The sequence below is a fragment of the Ruditapes philippinarum genome, unplaced genomic scaffold (genome assembly GCF_026571515.1).
Source record: "Ruditapes philippinarum isolate M1 unplaced genomic scaffold, ASM2657151v2 ctg3_1_1_1_1, whole genome shotgun sequence".
In the NCBI taxonomy this organism is placed as follows: domain Eukaryota; kingdom Metazoa; phylum Mollusca; class Bivalvia; order Venerida; family Veneridae; genus Ruditapes; species Ruditapes philippinarum.
In genome coordinates, this window is record NW_026858508.1 from 221780 (window position 1) to 242884 (window position 21105).

Genomic DNA, 21105 nt, shown 5'->3' on the forward strand with positions numbered 1-21105 from the left:
AGGAGATATAAATTACATAATTTACTATTTATCTTCGGTATAACTTGATAGGAAGTAGGCAAATTGTACAATTTAATGTTTAAGCTTTAATTTAAAACCCAGCAAAAAAGCAAAAAGAAGAAAAGAAATCTTATCTAATTTATTTACATATCTGTGTGTTTTTTACAAGTTGTTGAAAACATTGTGAAAATGTCGATTTCAATGCCGTTTTCTTTTCTATAAAGCAAAGATTGCCCCCTACTTGTTTAACGTTTGAAGTTCTAATCCCACTCTATTTGTATACAGTCAAGTTAGTGAAAGTAAATAAAAAGAGACAAAATTGTATTTGTTCTCTAGGTCAGAGATCATTTTGATAAAGATTAATATAGATTGAAAATCATGTGAAAATCATTCATTCAAACTTGAGATTTGTCCTCTGCTTGAATGAACTTGCCTCACTAAAAACCTTGGTCCATTATCTTGTACATAGAGGTGAACCAGTATTATATTTTTTCATTCAATAAAAGCCATGTGATAGGTTGTTATTTATTCACTTTGAAATTATTAGGTTAATGGACTTTTTAATCTCTTTGATCTGTAATATTTTCCTCCCTTTAACAAAAATGTTTGGTGATAAATTGATATTATTATTAAAAAACAACAACAACAACAACACCTTCATTCTGGTTTGGTTGATAAATTTTAGTCCAAAATGACATGTCTTTTACCAACTATTTACCTGGCATCCTGTGAGAGTTCTTTAAAGTTTTATTGCACCATTGCACACAAAAGATCAAATAATACTATTGAATCAGCTGTCATTTTAATATGTTCTTTCATGTTTAGTAATGCAACATTGTTTGAGTTTTACTTATATTGCGGTACTGGTCAGTATTTTAACAATACCTGAAACAAAGGGTAGTGTTGTTTCTTAAACTTAAGGGGTCAATATTTGGTCCCCCAAGGGGTCAATTGCTTTATTTGTTTGTTTAAAAAAAACAGAACAACAACTTTATTCAGGACTTGCACAATAATTAAAAATTAAGACTGGACAAGTGGTGACATGTCCGGGGTCCATACTAGAAAGCTGCTTTTGGTGTCCTTACAGGCGGATGGACCCTCATTAAACATGAGCTACATACACATACATACAAAACTAGGAGAAAGGGCAATCACTATTTCATGCAGTTAACGCCATGGAGTTGATACACCTATCCAAGTACCTTACAAAATATCCAAGTACCCTGCATCTTTCCTCAAGTAAAGCAAGAAGGAGAAACTTAAGTTGGATTGGCACAACTTAAAACCTGACCAAATGAATAAAAAAGGGAAAAAATATATATTAAATCACTTAAGCCCCCATTGCTTAATAAACTGTTGTAAAAACAATTAAAAATTGTATGGGGTTTATTGTTCTAAAAGATAATGTAATATCTAATGACTATAAACTTCTACAGATAAATCTTTGCTTAGCTAAAGGCATAAAGCTTCTGGAACAGTCTTGAATTAATTGTATTCACTTAATTATTTATGCACCTGTATTTCTAATAAACTTTATTTGAGAAATTTAAAAGGGATAAAGGATTAATAATAAATGCTTCAAATCCAGAAAATGTGTAAAACTTACAGTGTGTAATTATCCAAACATCTGTAATATAAATTTCATATTTTCTGGAGAAAGCGGCTTATAAATCACACTTGGAAACAGTACAACACTATGAAAGAGTTGGTGTGGATAGAAATAGTAAGACAATGATCTTATAGAACTACATTTTATCTTAAACGATGTTTGTTGTTTCCAAATGTCAAATCATGTGTGGAAGTTGTTGATTCCTTGTAGAAGCAGTTTTACTGAAATATGTACGAGAATGAATAAAGGGTCTTATACATGAGAAATTCTGTTATATAAACATGTGATGGGTGTAATGTCAGATAAGTTTGCTATAAACTTGCCATACATATGCATAAAGTCTTAGTCACTAAAATACTGAAAATTTCCTCTGTAAAACAAAAATATATCAAAGGGAAGTACTGGAGCTGAAAGGAGAAAATATGTCATATTTTGTGACTTTTAATAAATCATATATTGTTGAGCCAGCTTTAATCTGCAGGGATAGGCAAGTGGCTTGGAGGATGGGGGAGAGTGTTATGCTACAACACTAGCTTTCCCTTAGGTACTGCATTATATAATTCATTCATGATACATTCCCCATTCTCTTTGACACTTCTCCTATTCCAGACATCCATCTTTCCAGAGATACACCCATTCACATACCCATCCTCTTTGACAGGATCTTCATCCATCAACATCATCCATTTGTCCACACACCTATTAGGTTTTAATAATTATGTTCGAAGAAAATAGGATTAAAATCCTTCTAAGATCTTAGGACTCTGTCCTCAGACACCTTCACTATCCCTCAGACTTTCCATTTTAATAACACCCATCCCATCCCCTCTGATCAACTCCCCACCCCCTCTGACCTTGCCACATCCATCCCTTTTTTTATCCATACAGCTTTTACCTGTAATTTTAACTCATAATGATTGAAGAAAGTTGGATTAGATTACACATAATTATGTAAGTTATATCCAAAATCTTTAGTGGAGGAGGAATTTGTAATGGAATTTTTATTTAATCATGCAACAGAAATGTATTGATACAGGATGTAGTTTTATATAAACTTACTGTCAAATATTTGAAATGCACAGAATCTTTTTCTCCGCAGATTACCATTTGAAATCATCAGGAGAGAAGTTCCTTTTTGTCCACCATATTTTTTTTCTAGTTCTTTGTCTAGACAGTTCTCTAGTTGCAGCAAGTTTTGCTATTTCATTGTTTATTTCTATGTCTTCATTTCTAGTGTTGAACTAATTTTGTTTTAACTTGATTTTGTTGGATCTAATCACTTTTCAGTTTCTATTCTAGGTGAATTTGTGTCTGATGTTGAGTTGAAATTATGACATCAGCAGGGTCTTCAACTTGTGACCTTTCAATTGCTAAGACTACATTTTTTACATTCTGCAACAATATGTACTCTTTATTTAAGTAGGATGTCTGCATGGAGAATGGGCTGATGGGAGGAAGTGGTGTGTTCAAGACAAGACATACATGTAAACAGTCATACCTGGAAAGTCCTCTCCTTGGCGTTGATGACTGATTGGTACAAAATACAGATTACCTACATTTAAAAAGAAAACAGGTTATCTACCTTTCATTATTGTCGGAAAAAAAAAAATTTTGTTATTTTTGTTGCCAATTAAAATTACTGGAGTTTGTAAGTTTGTTTTGTTACGTAGAATTGATGCTGGTTCCCTTACTGAACTCCCTCCATTCTAATGTCCCGATTCATCCTAACGTCCCTCCAGCGTACTTACTGTTTCTCAAACCTAAATTATTTGACTACTTGTATATAAAGTATGTTGTTACCTGGTTTGGTCTATTATGACTTAAATTATGAACAGTATTAACTAATAATTAAGTTGATATTATACCATTATCATGTAAGTGTGTCTTAAGGCCATGATCAAAAAAATGGTTGTGTCAAACAGGTTTAACTATATTATCAAGTTCTAAAGGCAACAGATTTTTCATAAAACACAATAGCAAAATATTGTTGGATATTTCCTAACCATATAACATACCAAAAAGTAATTATCTTTCGATTTTTATAATTAATGACTCTAGATTTTTAATTTTAGCTTTAATCTGATTCAAAAGTGTCTCTTCTGTTACAAAAGATTATTAAAATTACGTCTGTGCTATTTTATCTATTTACTCCCATAAAAGGACAATTCAATGTATGTATCATTTATACACATACCTTATCTCTGACACTTTTGTATTGATCAAAAAGTAAGTTTCTTTACTTGAATATTAAACACAAAGTCATTCCTGTGGTTTTCATTATTAACTTTCAGTCTTTGATAAATGAAGCTTGTAATTTTGTTTTTATATTTGAAACTGAATATTTGGGAGATGATATAAGATATAAATGACAGTTTTCAGTTATGTCTACCAAATATATATTAATCAAAGGGTATTAACTTCCATACATGTGACAAATGAAATGGGCCAAATCTGGATTTTCAGCTGGATTTTGAGGCTCAAAACTGGATTTTTTTATCGACTCGAATTTCAGTGCGTGTTTGGCACATTTGGTTCAAAGAATCTATATTACCCTCAAAATCATTAAATGATTATACTTTTTATGATTTTTTTTTGTTGATCAATATTAATTTATTTCACCAAAAAAATAAATAAATAGATAAATAAATAAGTGTAGTCATACTGGCTATTTCTAAAACATGTAGTCACACTTTCACATTTCATTATTTTCAGTTTGAAGAATTATAATGTCTTTTCAGTCATTCAATAATTAAACACAAGCTATTTGAAAACGTGCAACAACTATTCATAAACATAAGACTATGACAGTTAAATAACGTAACATTAAGTAAACGACTCAAAATAAATGCAAGAATCGTTCTGTTATTAAATCCACATTTTTGCCTCGATGATTGCGTAATTTCTAAACAAAACAAAAAATTACCCACTCACTAAAAATAGGTTAATTAGACATCTCAAACAGGTTTTGAATGATCCACTTTAAATGATTCTGCTCCCCTTCAGTGCGGCACTTATCAAAGAAAATCAAAGGTTCAGCCGAATTCATACATGTAAATTTACAGGGTAGTTTTGATGACGTAGCGTGTAATACCTACTGCCAAATTACAAAAGAGGTCAATTGATTGACACACAACACGTGATAAGTTAAACATGTGAGAATAACTTTGGGTATTGGAACTGTTTATTACGTCACCTTGCTGTCAATTAGCGACTCAACATTTAATCCGCTATAATTTAGGATATGGACAGATAACAATCAATGCCCGGAGGCACGGTTTACATTTTAGATACAGGTGCTGTGTTTGATTTTTTTATGTTGATTTTTTTTTTAAATATCGGGAATTCAAGCTGTAATATCGGGAATCGGGATCAGTGTTGAAATATCGGGATTTTTTTAAATCCCGCCGGGATGTCACATGTATGAACTTCACTGAAACGTGGATAATACCACAGCAAATTTGTCAAAAATTGAATTATCTCCCTTTGACCAGTCATCGTTATAGTAAATTTGAGTTGCTTCCCTTGTACTGTAAACATCAAAAACAGAATGATTGACAGCTGAACTATATTTTCAGTATAGAATTACTGGTAGTTTTCTGAGAGAATGCTCTTTCAGGTACTATTTAGTAAAACAGTTTTTATTGAAACAGCCTTTTGTTGTTGTTGTTTTTTTTTGACAGGGACACTTTTTTTCTTTTTGATAAACAGATAAATAATAAATTTCAACAAGATTTAAAACTGCAATTATCTTGTCATTTAAAGTAAAAGTAGTAAATCTATAATACTGTGGAGATACAGATAAAATCTTAACAGTCTATACAAATGCAAATGAACTGAAATTGATAACCATTGTACATTGCTTATTTTGAATTGCAAACCGTTCTAATGCGTTGCAAATTATAACCTATATTTTAATAGATTTCAAATACCTCGCGTACGAATTACACTTACCCATATTCAAGAAATCTACCTGGATCATGAAATTATCTATTTGATAAGTACGAGATGAAATAACTGTAACTTAAAATACCAATTTTCATCGGCTGGCTGATTTTCTTTCGCGTAATTTGACGATCATTTACATAGCTTTTGTACTTTTTTATGCAAAGATGTTAAGTATAACACTTTAATATCGATGCCTTATTAAACATTATAGTGAACATTCACAGTTGACAGTTAACTCATTTTAACTCAAATTATATCGCATTAGTAAATTGTGCCGCTTACCATGAACAACAACTACAGATTGATTTATCGGACTCGGTCTCTCTCACACAGGTGGGGAAAAGAACATTGACTTTAAATCTGTTTACAGGTTTTTCCATTGTAATTGACGATGATATTTTTTGTGTAAATTGAATATTGGGTGAATCAAACACAAAGAAAATATGCCACCCGGCCATTTTCGACTTGCTACCTGAGCAAACAAAGAAACTGAAGCTATAACGATCCTGCTGAATCACGAAAGGTGGCTGATCTCGATACTCGCGTGAAATAAAACACGGCTCTTGTTCGGCAATTACATCTGTAGGGTTTTAACTGCAAATTTGAGACGTTTGAAACGTTCTCTGTCAATATTGTTCGTGCAGATATAAATACAACAATTTGTAAAGTTTACCGCCACTGAGAAAAATTAGATACATGATGATAGAAAACAACTCTCAATGTGTCAATATTTGTGATGATGATGTGGTTTTACTGCCTATTGCTCTTTTCATAGATTGTGTTGATACAATATTTAATAATCCAGCAAATTGAAAATAGTGCTTACAACTTACTTGTACAGATGGCAAGGATTCTGGCATTAATTTCTAAACTTATTTAGTATTTTTCTATATAGATATAATGCATTCTTTAACAATGAAGTGATTTTTAAAATCTGCCTGTTCTTGGCAAAAAAATTGCATTTCATTTCAAAAGAAATGACAAGTTTTAATGACAATAAAAATTGTGAGATTTAAATTACTGAAAATTATTTCAACATTTTATTATTAAACACTTTCTTTGTACAAACAAACAAAATATGCAGTGTTCACTTGAGAATCATTTTAAGTGCTTGGTATGGGCATTTGACACATAATAATGTTTAGAAATTAAGTTCAGAATTTAAGTATTATTGATAAATCTTTCTTTGATTTGTTCACTACATTATATTTTAAAGCAGCAGTGTCATCTCAAAACTTTTTTTTCGTTTAACTGTTTAACACTCAACCTGCTGACTTTGTATAATGGAAGCTTTCAAGTTTAAATAATCTGTCCTAAATTTAGGGGATTTTAATATTAAAGGGACTCCACTGAGGTTTTTTGACATGACAGTACTAGAAATAAATTCCTCCCCCCATTTAGATTGACCTTTGTCCGTCCATCCGTTCTCTTTTGTGTTGCACATAACTCAAAAAGTATTTGACCTAGAGTCATGAAACTTATAAGGAATGTAGATCAGCATGTGCAGTTGTGCACCTGTGTATTTTCATGAGGATTTATTCAGTATTTTTAGAGTTATTGCCCTTGACTTAGTAAAAATTTGCAATTTTCAACTTGTGTTGCATGTAACTCAAAAAGGATTTGACCTAGAGTCATGAAACTTTACAGGAATGTTGATTAGCATGTGAAGTTGTGCGCCTGGGTATTTTTGTGTGGATATATTTAAATTTCTTAGAGAAATTGCCCTTGACTTAGTAATATTTTGCAATTTTCAACTTGTGTCGCATGTAACTCAAAAAGGATTTGACATAGAGTCATGAAACTTTACAGGAATGTTGATCAGCATGTGTAGTTGTGCACCTGGGTATTTTTGTGTAGATTTATTTAGTATTTTTAGAGTTATTGCCCTTGACTTAGAAAATTTTTGCAATTTTCAACTTGTGTCCCATGTAACTCAAAATGGATTTGACATAAAGTCATGAAACCTAACGGGAATGTTGCTCAGCATATATAGTTGTGCACCTTGGGTTTCGCTTGTGGATTTATCCAGTATTTGTAGAGTTATTGCCCTTGACTTAGTAAAAACTGTTTCATTATATTGTGTTATTTGTTCATTGAGTGCTTGAGTTAGAATCAACCAAGTTTACAGGAATAATGATCAACATCACTAAATTACAGGAATAATGATCAACATCACTGTGAAGCTATGCACCTGGGACTTTGCATGTGATTTTTTTTTCAGTTTTGTTAGAGTTATTGCCCTTGACTTACAGTAGTATAAATTTGCAATTTTCAACTTGTTCATGCATAGCTCATAAAGTATTTGACTTGTAGGCCTGAAAGTTTACAAGAATGTTGGTCAGCATGTGTACTTATGCACCTTGGGGTTTCCTTGTGGATTTATTCAGTATTTGTAAAGTTCTTGCCCTTTACTAAGTAAAAGATTTTTAGTTTTCAACTTGTAGCACATGTAGTCCAAAAAATATTTGACCTAGAGTCATAAGATTGACAGAATTGTGGCATGTGGGGGCACCCGTGTCCTATGGACACAATTCTAGTTTGTTTTTTTTCTTAGAATATTCATTTTTATGGACAAAATGACCCCATAATGAAAAGTGTTGCAATGTATTTCTAGAACTCACAAATTGGGCTAAGAATCGCACATGCAAAAAAATTGATATTCAATATAATTCTGAGTAAATATCTTTTTAATGCTTTGCAGATTTTTCCATTTTAGAGCATCACTTGATCAATGAAAGAATTTAAAACATTCATGTTTTTAGGCTTTTTACTTCAGACTCAGTGGAGCGCCTTAAAACCTCAGCACTATAGAGCAAGGCTAGACTGCACATGTGTCAAAGGCTTATGTCTTTTAGTTACTGCACATAAAGAGTTAACAAATTTACACTGGACCTCTATTGGTTTGACTGGTAAAGGTTTATAGGAGCATGATTATAAAGTACCTGAGGAGAGGTAAATGCATCAATATTTTCTTAATTAATTGCAAAAGTAAGTCTCCACCATTGACACTGGAAATCTGCCATGCACTCCAAACTATAACCAAAAAAGTTAAGTATATAATGAAATGCCCACAGAGCTTTTACCATAGCACTATTAAGGCTATGACTTGAAAAAAAATAAAGAAAAGAAATAATTTTCACCCAACATTCATTATTCTGCTTTAATTTATGAGCTGGAATTTAAAAAGATACCTCATAGATTCTGTGGAGAGTTGAGAATAAAAGAGCAATTAAGGAAGGGAGAAGAATATTTCCTTGTATTTTATCAATCAATTACTTTCAGACATGTTTCCATGACAAAAATGGTGTTCAAGCAAGTCAGCTTAAGTTATATAGGTAATTTTCTTTTGTTAGAGAAAATTATTAAATATTTAATTTCAAAGGTACATGCATAAAAATTATGGTAAATTTTATAAACTATTTTTTTAAAGCAAAATTAATTGAAATAAATTAAAATGTGCATTCATGTCATATATGGATCATTTGAAAAATGTCTTTGATTTGTAATTGAAATAGAAATTTAATATTCTGCATAATTTGCAACATAATTAATAAACTGCATGCGCTAATGACAGAATTTCTTATTTATCTTGATTAAATGGTGTGCCAACTTTAACAGCATACAAACATCTCCTGTTAGAATCTGCCTCTATTGAAATATTTACATTTTTTATGAGGTAATTTCTGTTAGAATTGTGTGTAATTTTATCAAATAAACTGTATCATGGGTAATTTTCTGTATGAGTAACATCTACCTGTCTAATTTTCCACTCACCGATAAATATCTTGTAAAATTCACTGAAAACGTCAACAAAAATAGAACTTCTCAGATAAGACGAGCCAGAATTAATCTTTCCAGGCGTTTACTCTTGAATAAAAATTCACAAGGATCTTGGCTGGCTGTAATCAGCTATCTGTCAAATTAGAAATACATATTTTCACAGTAGCTGAAAAGTTCATCCTTATAACATGATTGCTGAAAAGGGATTTGTTTGATCCACATAAAAAACCTCTTTATGTTTTATGAGGTAGACATTTTATCTTCTATGAGGAATGGTAAGAAAATCATATAGAAATTCTTTAGCTCCTGGTTTTGCTTTCTTCATAGAAATGTGTGCAAAATTGAAGTCTTTTGAGATGTTTAATTCCACCATTTAATCAGCTGATTTAATCACTTTAAAACAATGCTTTATATTTCAAATTTAAATGTTTTATCATGTTTTATTTAAAACCTGATTTTGTTGTAGAAGAAGATTAACTTTAAAGCCTTACATATAACCAGGGTCAGATGGTCTTACTGTCAGAGCTGCATCAGTACTAAGGGTGTAGTACTTAAGTACCAGTACCAGTACTTGGCAAATTATGCAGTACCATTACCAGTACCAGTACTAGATTTTAGCTCGGTACTGCAGTACCAGTACTTTTTTTGGTGAAGAAATTAAGTATCAGTACCATTATTTTTATATATTCATCAAAGTTTGAATAAATACATTGTCAAACAAATAATTACAAATATTATTCAGCAAAGAAATAAATCATAATTTACTTTAAAGCTGCATGCCTCCAGATGACCCAAAATATTTCAAGAAAATTAAACTTGGAAAAAAATTACTAAAACTTTGAGAAAAGTAAACAAATTAAAGATTTAAGTGATAATTTATTTCTAATGTGCAATTAATGACTGTATTTTGTAGTATTTATCACCATATTTCTACTGCGTTACTAACGCAGTAGGGGCTATTTATACATGTTTTGACCTCTTTTTGGTAATTAACGTTGGATTTTAAGTGCTGATTGTAATGTGTCAAGTACTATCTTTGTTCGTTTAACAATATTTTACCTTTAAATACGTTTTCAAAATTTTCATGAAAATTAGTATGAATCTGGAGGCGTGCTGCTTTAAAGTTAACATAACATATTTACAACTATATAGTTTTAACATACTTTTTATAAACAATATTTACAACATATTAATTAATGTCATATCTAATTGTTTAGTAACCAGTCAACTGTATAAATACAATGCAAACATCTTTATTTAAAACACAACAGTCTTTTGTTGCCTTTCACACCTTCAAACCTCTGTTCAATTTAAATCAAAGTAAATAACAACTTTTTATGGTGCTAACAATATCACTTTTTTCACTTGAAATGGGATTTTTTAGAATAGAAGAAATTAATTAGTGTTTATTTTGCTCTTTTACTAGTAAATACAAAGTAATAAAAGATTTAAATAAGGATATTTTAGGGTAAAGAGTTACTGAGTCTGTTTATCTTAATTTAATTTTTTACTTAAAGTCTTTGGTGCCTTTTATGACGAATTCTTGGTTAACATTTGAAGGAATATTGCAGCAAATTATCTTTAGATTTGATAACTTACCTTTTCACAAAAATAAAATATAGTTAATGTAATTTACAGCTTTATTTTATGACAAAAATTGATGTTATTTTTAATTTTTATCAAAAATAAAAGTACTGGGTAATGCAGTAGCAGTACCACTTTTTAAGACAGTAATGCAGTACCAGTACCAGTAGTAGCAAAATTTTGTAAGAGTAATTCAGTATCAGTACCAGTACTTGCAAAATCGCTGCAGTACGTACTGCAGTACCAGTACCAGTACCAGTAATGCAGCTCTGCTTACTGTACATTAAAGTTTTCATCCAGCCATCTATCTTGTATAAAAGTATTGTTAGATTATCTTTTATTGAAACTTACATCTACATCTGCTTATATGCTTATATATAAGCTGCCTCAGATGGTCTTACATTGAAGCTTACATCTAGCATGCTAGCTTATATTACTTACATATAAGCATCCTCAGATGGTCTTACATTGCAGCTTACATATAGCTTGCTATCTTATATGCTTATATATAAGCAGGTTCAAATGGTCTTATATTGAAGCTTACATCTAGCTTGCTAGCTTATATAAAAGCAGTGTCAGATTGTCTTATATTGATGTTTACATCAAGCCATCTAGCTTACATACAAATAAGGTCAGATGGTCTTTTATTGAACTTTACATCCAGCTGGCTATCTTATATATAAAAGGGTCAGTTACTGATCTTATATTGGAGTTTACATTCAGCTGGCAAGCTTATATATAAGCAGTGTCAGATGGTCTTACATTGAAGTTTACATCCAGTCATCTAGCTTATTTATAAGTAGGGTCAAAATATTTTTTATTGGGGCTTACATCTAGCATGCTACCCTTTATATAATGAGGATCATATGGTCTTATACATTGAACCTTACATCCAGCTTGCTAGGTTATATGTAAGCATGGTCAGAGGGTCTTATAATGAAGTGTACATCTAGTTTATATGTAATTAAGCTGGGTCAGATGTTTTATATTAAAATTTACATCTAGCTGGCTAGTTGACATATAAGCAGAGTCAGATGGTCTTATATTGAACCTTTTTTTCCAGCTGGCTAGTTTATATGTAAGCATGGTTGGATGGTCTTATAATGAAATGTACATCCAGCCATCTAGGTTATATGTAAACTAGATCAGATGTCTTATATTAAAGTTTACATCTTGCTAGCCAGCTGACATATAAGCAGAGCCAGATGGTCTTATATTGAAGCAAACTAGCTGATGTATAGATAGATTAAGATGGTCTTATTATTAAAGCTTACATTCAGCCAGCTCCTTTATTTATAAGTAGGGTCAGATAGTCTAGCTTCTTGTGTCTGGAATAATGTTTTGAGAAGCATGTGGGAGGTCTACCTCCACTAGCAAAACTTGGAGGTCAACCTATGAACTAAACCATGTGACATTAAGCTAAATAAAGAAATGAATTCGTTTATCAAAATGGCAGCAATTTTTAAAAGTTTTTTTTTTTACCAAAGAATAAAAAAATAACTATAATAGAAGACTGGAAACCTAAAGATTTGACTGACATAATATTAGTTAATATAACAAATGAACACATGCCAAAATATTATATAAGTTATTGTTTTTCAACGGCTGGGTTCACATTTGTCAAACTTTGTTAAGAGGTCAGTATTGTTACGCAATGTAATAATCTTTATACCTGGTTCATATTCGTTAAATGTATTGTATTCATTGTAAAGACAAAGTATTTCTTCCTAAACACAATCACCTGTACATGATATTTGATAAGGTATTTTGCCTTCTTAACTGTCATTATAATTGAATACCAATAGCTTGAATGTTTTACATGACGGTTTGATAAACACATGAAATTGGCGTATCTTAACATATCTTATTGAAATACTTGAAATGCATGTTTAAAGGTAATCACGTTTATATTATAAATGTGACAATTACAGGTTAACAGACAGCCTGTACCTGTCACTCATGGGGGAAAATTACTGGTTTGAAATCTGGCTTGAAAATAATTTTTAAAGGGGAAATATGCTATGTTTAATGATATGACAAAAAATGAAATATTTTATGATCTTTTTGATATTTTTTGCTACAAAAGCAGTTCATTGTTGAAGTTATTAACCTTTAGTTAATGTAATGTGTTAGAGATGATTCTAGTACAAGAAGGTAACTAACAGTCTCTTCTGCTTTTTTTTTTTGTCTGTTTTCCGGTCAATGCCAAGAAATTGCTTCCTTAGGGACTCTTTGTAATGTGGTCAAGCTTTAATGTTGTAAAACACAAGTTTAGACAGTGTTGCAATAATGACTATTTGTTTGAAAGAATAACAATCAAATGGGCATTTACATTTTATCAGCGAATCTTTGATTTTGTTTTTGCAGAGTTATTGCCCTTTTCTGTTATTATTTGATAATTTACCATGCTTATATATATATATATGTTGTTCAATCATTTCTGTTTAGAAAAAGGACATTCAATTTTAATTTAGCATTTAGAAAAATTATCAAAGAGAATAATTGCTAAGCACAAGTGCCATAACTATACCCAACATTACCTCCCTTTTCTATCATCCTTATCTAAAAATAGATCATGTTACTTGAAGCATATACTAGATCAACCAAGAAATCTTATGTTCATAGGTTCAAAACATGCTTTTAACGTCAAGCCACCTTTAAAATATTTTCTCTAATGATGAATTTTAAGGAGATGCAATTTGATTATCATTACAAGATTTAATTAGCAAAAAGTGTAAAACAGTTTTCGTAACAGTTGATGATTGAATTATTTTAATTATTTACAACTTTGAATTTTCAATGCCTGAATTAATACTACAGATCAATCTTTCAATTAATAATGATGATTGAACTACTAAATCAATTTGATGTTATGATTTAACATTCTCTTATTGATTTGTTAATTGACTGATATTTTATATTAACAGAACAAGATTTCTCTGTCAATTATTCTCGGTTTTCAAGAATTAAAGATTACAGTTTGGTTTTCTGTTACACATTGGAAGTCACGAGTATCACAATAAATGTGACTGAGCTTCTGCTGTTGCAATAAGATTTAAGCTTGTAAAAGTGTAAGGGTTATACCACCTAAATCAAGGACATCAGGTTTTGAGCTATACCAGGGTCGTAACCATGAATACTAATATTAAAGTGAAGGAAGCTGGCCTTTACTTCAAATTCATGCAGGTCTGCCAGCTTAGCTTAAATGGGAGAACATTTGATTACTGATCCAGGGGTCACTGGTTCAATCCTTTGGCAAGGTGTAATTTCTCCGTGACAATTGATCACAGACATTTAGTCTTAATGTCATAAGTCTCCAACCAATGATTCAGAAATCATATGGGACAAGTGGATGGTGACTTTGGAAGAAATTGATAGTTACTGGTTAGTTATCCTGGAAAGCCAGTTAAGTGGATTAACCACCAAGACCTAACCAAAACATGTGATTTAATCAGCATAAAAACCAGAAAATCTAATAAACAAATCATAATTTCATATGCATTAATAAATAGCTTAAGTTCTCACCTACTAAATATTTGCAGTTGACATACCTTACTTTTAATGTGTTAGAGTGACTGTTAAATATAAGCAATCAGGAGTATTGAGTCTAATCAGGATACACCTAAGTGCTGACCAACCTTGCTGAGTAGCCGTGGTCTAAGCAAATTTGCATGTTATCACAAACTTTCAGTGAGAGTCTTGACAGATTGAATAGCCTAAGTTGCTTGGGAAAAGTGATGCAGATTTAAAACATATTGAATCTGAGGAGAAGTTGACAGCTGTTTGTGGAGAACAGGCTAATACTTGGCATAGAATCTTCAAATATTTGTCTGGTTATCAATGATGAGGAAGATTGTTGCAAAATAAGCAGAAATGACACACTGGACAGAAGGAAACATGGTGGTGAAGTTGCAACTGCTTGAGGAGAGCCATTGTCATTACAGTAAACTTGTTCTGAAGTTACATGTATACATGTGTTTCTGTATTGTGATGAACTGATGAAATTAATACTTGACAATAAACTTATTTGCGAAAATAAAAAATCATTTCATCAAAATTTTTATGTAAAAATTGCTCTGTCATTAAGTAATACATTGTACATATTTTGCAGTTTGTTCAGCTAGGTAAATGTAAGTCACTCATAAAAAACATTATTCGAGAAAAGTGGTTTAATACAGTTACACAACATAATAAATCAGCAAATCTATTCAACACTTTAAGATATATGGTAATGTGTTAGATTATATCATAAGTGTAACAACCAGATGATTGACGTGAGAAGTCTGTCTGGTTATGCGTGAGTTCACTCCCTTTATCAACAGTATCTCAGATTTAACTCCCTTTGTCCAATATTGCCTGTATAAAGAGCCTTGCTGTTTGTCTTACGAGCAATAAATTGTTTTTCTTTTGCATCTCTCTCTCAGTTATATAGATTTCTATCTATGATGTTGATACAGGTATTTACTGAATACACACCTGGATTATTAGAAGACAATGTTTTTTCTGAAATGTTTCCAAGTCAATTCGGAACTGTCTATTTCGCCTATATCCCCCCCTGAACTGCCTAATATTTCACAGAGGAATTTCCTGGAGATGTGTTTACATCAATAGAAATAATATTAGACAGGTAAATCTAGCTTCCAACAAACACTTGTTAATACATTAATTGAACTGGTTTGGAGGAAAAACAAAGCTAACGCTCCTCCGATTTTTTTTTTACTTGCCTCTCGCCAGGTATTTTGTTGATACAAGAAGTAGGCATCCTGGCATAATTGATATCATAATAATGCATAAAGGCATTCTTTGACGTAATTGTTCGCCTGTCTGCTTAACTCTTTTTACTTTGTTGTTTTATCAAGGATTGTTTGAAAAGATAATAGCTTTCCTGATAAATAAATGAACGTATTGAACTTTTTATAAGTTGTTCATTAAAAGTTATGTTTCGGCTATAAATAGATATTCTTTGCATCTGTAGTAATTAAAGTGCTAAATTTTTTATATAGAATATTCTTTGGTTTGATTAAGTTGTGAAATAATTTTGTTTTCATACTGTTGCAGCATTTTTAAAACTTTAGCATACTGTCGACAATTGAATATACCATTGTGATCAGTGCAGACCAAGATCAGTGTACACCTCTGTTCCATCTAATCAGGGTCTTTACTGTTTGCGAATCAGTCAGTTCTTTGATTTAGAAGTTTTCCCTAAAAATAATGAATGGTTTTACCTAGATTGAAAGACTTACATGTCCATTTAAGATATTTAATGTTTTCAGGGTTGACTATTGTCATTTAGTCAGAAAGATTTCTTAAAATCATAAATTTCAATAAATGCAAAATAATAAGAGAAAAGCTCCAGTCTGAGAGCCACAATTACATTTCAAACCTTGAGAATTACTTGTTTGAATAAAGCGACAGTGTTATTCTATAAGTTTGCTGGTATTATTTGTGCAAATACAACCCAGAAAAACATGATCAAAACGTTGAATGATTTGTTTTAACATGTTGATCTTCTTTCTGTTTGTTGTAATGAGAATATTTGCACATTTCAACACTTTCATAATGATAAAAATGTTTCACTTAATGTACCTTAGTTTACACCCTGATAATCCCCACTGTCTTTGCCATGAGAAATTGTCCTATTTTTATTGCAAGGTTTGTGCCACCCATTATCACCTTATGGGCACTAAGCCAATGCTTGGGCACTTGACACTTATTTTTCTTTTGTAACTGTAATTTCATTAAAAGTTAATGTGTTATCAAATTATGAAGCATAATTATTTAAATAAAGATATTGTACAAAGTACCTGATAGCCAGAGTGAAGTACTGGATTTGTTTTTTGTTGTTTTTGTTTCTAATTACGTAGAGTAGTCTTTGAATTTTCTAATATATATATTTTTTTCTCCAAATACATGTTATTTTTATTTTCAAAATTACTTTTGAAGGTTCCCAGAATTGTTTCAGTTAGTGTCATGAGAATTATTTATTACAGGAATCAAAATATTGGAAATACAGAGATAATGCAAAAGGAATGTTTTAAACTGATATGGATCTACGGAGAAGCAACCCAGTCCTCCTGATGGACTCATTAAGGTATAAAACATTCATAACATTTCTAAGAATGCATGTCTGTATTATTGATAATATAATTTTAGGTGTTTTCAATTTCAGTTGATTATATATTTATTATGTAATGATTATCTGATAGCATAGATATTTATGAGTTCTATTTATGCTGCTATGGATGCTGTGTCATACGCACTTGCTATATACTTTTTTTGAAAGTTCAAAGTAATACTTTAATTTTAATAAGTTGCTTATCTAAGAAAGAACTAGTTGTCACAATGTTGATTTTATATTACTTTATCTAAAAAAGAAAAAGTTATCCCAATATAAGTGTATATACTCTTTGATTTTATACTTTATTTAAATTACTGGTACTTAATATAATGGGCTAAGGTGTGAAGAATGTACAAACTAGGACAGGCAGAATTTGCTGATGGATTTGCCAGTACCTAGAACTTTAAGCTGTCAGTTGAATATTGTAATGGAATAAAGTTATTGTACTTAAATGGCAAAATATCAGTCAGCAGTTAAGTTTGATCTACTTTGATCAGATAACTATTCATTGGCTATATTTATACTAGTAGAAAGAGCATTTCATTGTCAACATGAGCTCTATTTCATGTTAAATGTTGAATACTGCTTAATTAAGCGGGTGCTAGGGGGCACGAGCGGTAACTTGCACTTACCATTACAGTTCATGAACAGGCTCAATCAACTTTTCAATTTTGTCATTTTGCATTTTCTTTAGGAATTCTTTATCTCTCTCTATTTTAAGAGAGTTTAGAGTTTAAATTACCAATATTTTCTGCCATGCCCATTCTAACCGATTTTAGTTATAACTTTTTCTTAATTGATTTATACTTTTACTTGTTCTTTATTTTAGACCTGTAGACCAGCCATTAAGTAGTAAAAATCAACTCATTGCCAAACAATTCATGCCTTGCATTTCTTTGCTTATTGCTTTGTTATTTAAAATTAAGCCCTTTTGAATTTAAATGTAAGTCTTTTATACAGTGCTATGCTCTTCTAAGGCAATGATTGTTCTTTTTCTATGTAAATACTTGCACTTAACCTTTAAATCATTTTAATAGGACAAGCATCTTCAACCATAATGGGTTTGAGCCATTCTTATGACACAAATGACTGGCTAGTTCTCAAGAGTGATTTGGATAAGCTACCAGCTTTATTCACTGTTGAGTTTCAGAAAATAATGTTTTAATTAAACATATTTACTGCTTACAGTACTCAAAGATAACATGATCCTTACATTGTCTCACTTTTGGCTCTGAGACTCCAAAGCACATTATATTCTAAAATACTCACTATGATGAGTCTGAGGAGCATTAAGGATTTCAGTGTTCAATATTTAACTTTGTTTATTAGAAAGGAGCATTTTGAGCTGAACTAAAGAATACAGAGAGTTATTGTAACTCGCCCTGACGTCTGCATCACCATCATACTTTGGTTTTACGTTAAATTTGATATCTCCAAAACTACAGAAAGGAATGGGTAGAAACTTCTCACACTTGTTCTCTGTGATTATTTTACATGCTGGACTCAGGTCCCATAACTCTGTATTACCTTTTTACAGAGTTATGCCCCTTTTCCTACTGTCAAGAACTGAGAGCCTTGTCTTCCAGACAGCTCTTGTTTACTTTTAGAGGCAACTATGTTAGAAAAAACTTTCTTGTGCAAATTTTATGTTGTTATAGGCTCGTTTGTTGCAAAAACATGACATTGTTGCTCTATTGACAGATTCATTTCTGTGACAGTGATATTTGAAAGTGTATGAAATGCATTTTTTCTCCCTGCATACACAATGTGATTCCATTAAAGTTATTTGATGTGATGACAAATTCTATCACAAACCATTTCTAATTAACAGAGAGAAAAGATTGATTTGAAAACTGTTTTTATTGAAGTATTATCTGTAATTAAGATGAACTCGGATCAATAATTTCAAAGTCATTCATTGAAGAAAAAACTACTGGTATTGTATGTCTTGATGGTTTGATGGTGGGAAGTATCATTTTTCTTTAATAAATCACGTGACAGCTAATGATATTTTAATTCAGTTTTAAAGTGGGATTTAGCTAACGACATTCACAAAATTCTTGCATTTCATTCATTAAGGTATATAGTTTGTAAACAAAGATACATGATCTGTTAATAAAAAAAAGATGTAAAATAAACTGCTGATAAAGACTTGTCCTTTTTTCTCTGATGTTCATGTATCCAGGGTAGGTGATCATGCGAAATTTGTTTTCATTAACAGTTACTCATAGATAATTGCCAAGCCTGTTACTTAAAAGAATATCTGCTAATTTGTCCTTGTATCTTTAAATATTTTCATAATAAACATATACATGCATGTACTATGTTCCAGACAAATATTCGCCAACCCAAGAAACATATTTTCTAATGTAGCCACACAATTGTTACACAATGTTACCACATATTTTCATCAAAATAATGCTGCATTGAAAAATTTCTGCAAGAATGTCAGGAAAAGTAAAAGAGCTACAATAGAAAAGTGTTGGCAAATATTTGCCTGTAACATAGTATATGTTTTTATTCAAATATAGCAAGAAATAAGGAAAAAATAGCAAAGAACATAGGAAGAAATGGGAGCAGCCATAAGAGGTGACCCAATGTTACCATAAAACAAATGTCCCATGATCACCAGCCATGAAATACTACTACTGGTTATAAGGTAAGTGTTTGTGCAAAAAAATTCAGAAATTAATTAATCAATCAATAAATTAATTATACATATTATAAAATGTAACAATTTTAACTGATAAACTTTACATAGCTAGAAGTTGTTTTTTTGAATTTTTGAATTCTGCATGTCACAACCCAATATTCGAAGTTACTTGTCACTGGGTTCATGCAACAGTATTCGTAAATATTGTTTGTCTTTTTACAGTATTCAAAATCTGCTTGTCACATAACATGGAGGGGATTGTTGCTAGTTGCTGTGCAATGGCTAGACCTGTTTTGTACTCTAATTTGTTTAGATAATAAGTAAGTAAAAACATTTTATAGTCTAGCTTCTTGTGAATAGCTTATAATAATGCAGCCTATTTTATTGGGTCATAGAATTTGATGAACTCTAATGTTCCCATTTACACCTTGCTGACATTAAGTAAAGTACTGTAATTTTTTTTGGGCTCCTGGAAAGAAGCTGTGCCCTTGATAGGAATCAAACCTGGGAAAACTTGATCCCAAAGTGCATGACTCGCCAGTGAACCACTGCACATCTTGGTCCATTCAACGTACCACTGCTTATGCGACAAACGATATAATGTTAAATGTCACTGCATCAATCTACTGGGTAATGTTGTCAAATAGTAATGTTAGGGATTGAATCTTTAATATGAAACAAATCATTATACCCCCACAAATGAAGTTAAGGGTGTGTATATAGGAGTCAGCTTGTCATTCTGTCAGTCCATCGGTCAGTCAACATTATGGTTTCCAGATGATAACTAGAGTTTGGAATGAGGTATTGTAATCAAACTTGGTATATAGCAACCTTATGTGGAGACTCCTGTTGGTATTTCATTTGGATCCCCTGGGATCAAAGTCAAGGTCACCATTACTAAAAATAGAAAAATGGTTTCCAGACAATAACTAGAGTTAGGAATGAGATATTGTTATCAAACTTGGCGTATAGCAAGCTTATATGAAGACCTGGGTTAGTATTGCATTTGGGCATTTGGTTTCCAGATGATAACTAAGGTTAGGAATAAGATATTGTAATCAAACTTTTAGTATAGCAAGCTTATATAAAGACCTGGGTTTGTATCGCATTTTGACCCCCTTGGATCTAGGTCAAGGTCACCATTACTAAAAATAGAAAAATGGTTTCTGGATAATAACTAGAGTTAGGAATGAGATATTGTTATCAAACTTGGTGTATAGCAAGCTTATATAAAGACCAGGGTTGGTATTGCATTTGGGCACCCTGGGGTCAAGGTCACCATTACTTAAATAGAAAAATGGTTTCTGGACAATAACTAAGGTTAGAATAAGATATTGTAATCCAACTTGGTGTTTAGCAAGCTTATATGAAGACCTGGGTTGGTATTGCATTTTGACCCCCTGGGATCTAGGTCAA

The 21105-nt window shown here is 31.4% G+C and overlaps 1 protein-coding gene across 3 annotated transcripts in view; it reads left to right on the top strand.

The window, feature by feature from the left end:
• Positions 1-3032: 3032 nt before the first annotated feature.
• Positions 3033-21105, top strand: part of LOC132753428 (zinc finger MIZ domain-containing protein 1-like) — a 250516-nt gene continuing 232443 nt past the window's right edge. For 2 of the 3 annotated variants that reach the window (XM_060743898.1, XM_060743895.1), the window contains exons 1-3: positions 3033-3182; positions 16909-17009; positions 19912-20009. The gene's annotated coding sequence lies outside the window, so the exon portion shown is untranslated. The remainder of the gene's footprint in view (positions 3183-16908; positions 17010-19911; positions 20010-21105) is intronic. The other variant, XM_060743896.1, reaches the window with a different exon arrangement.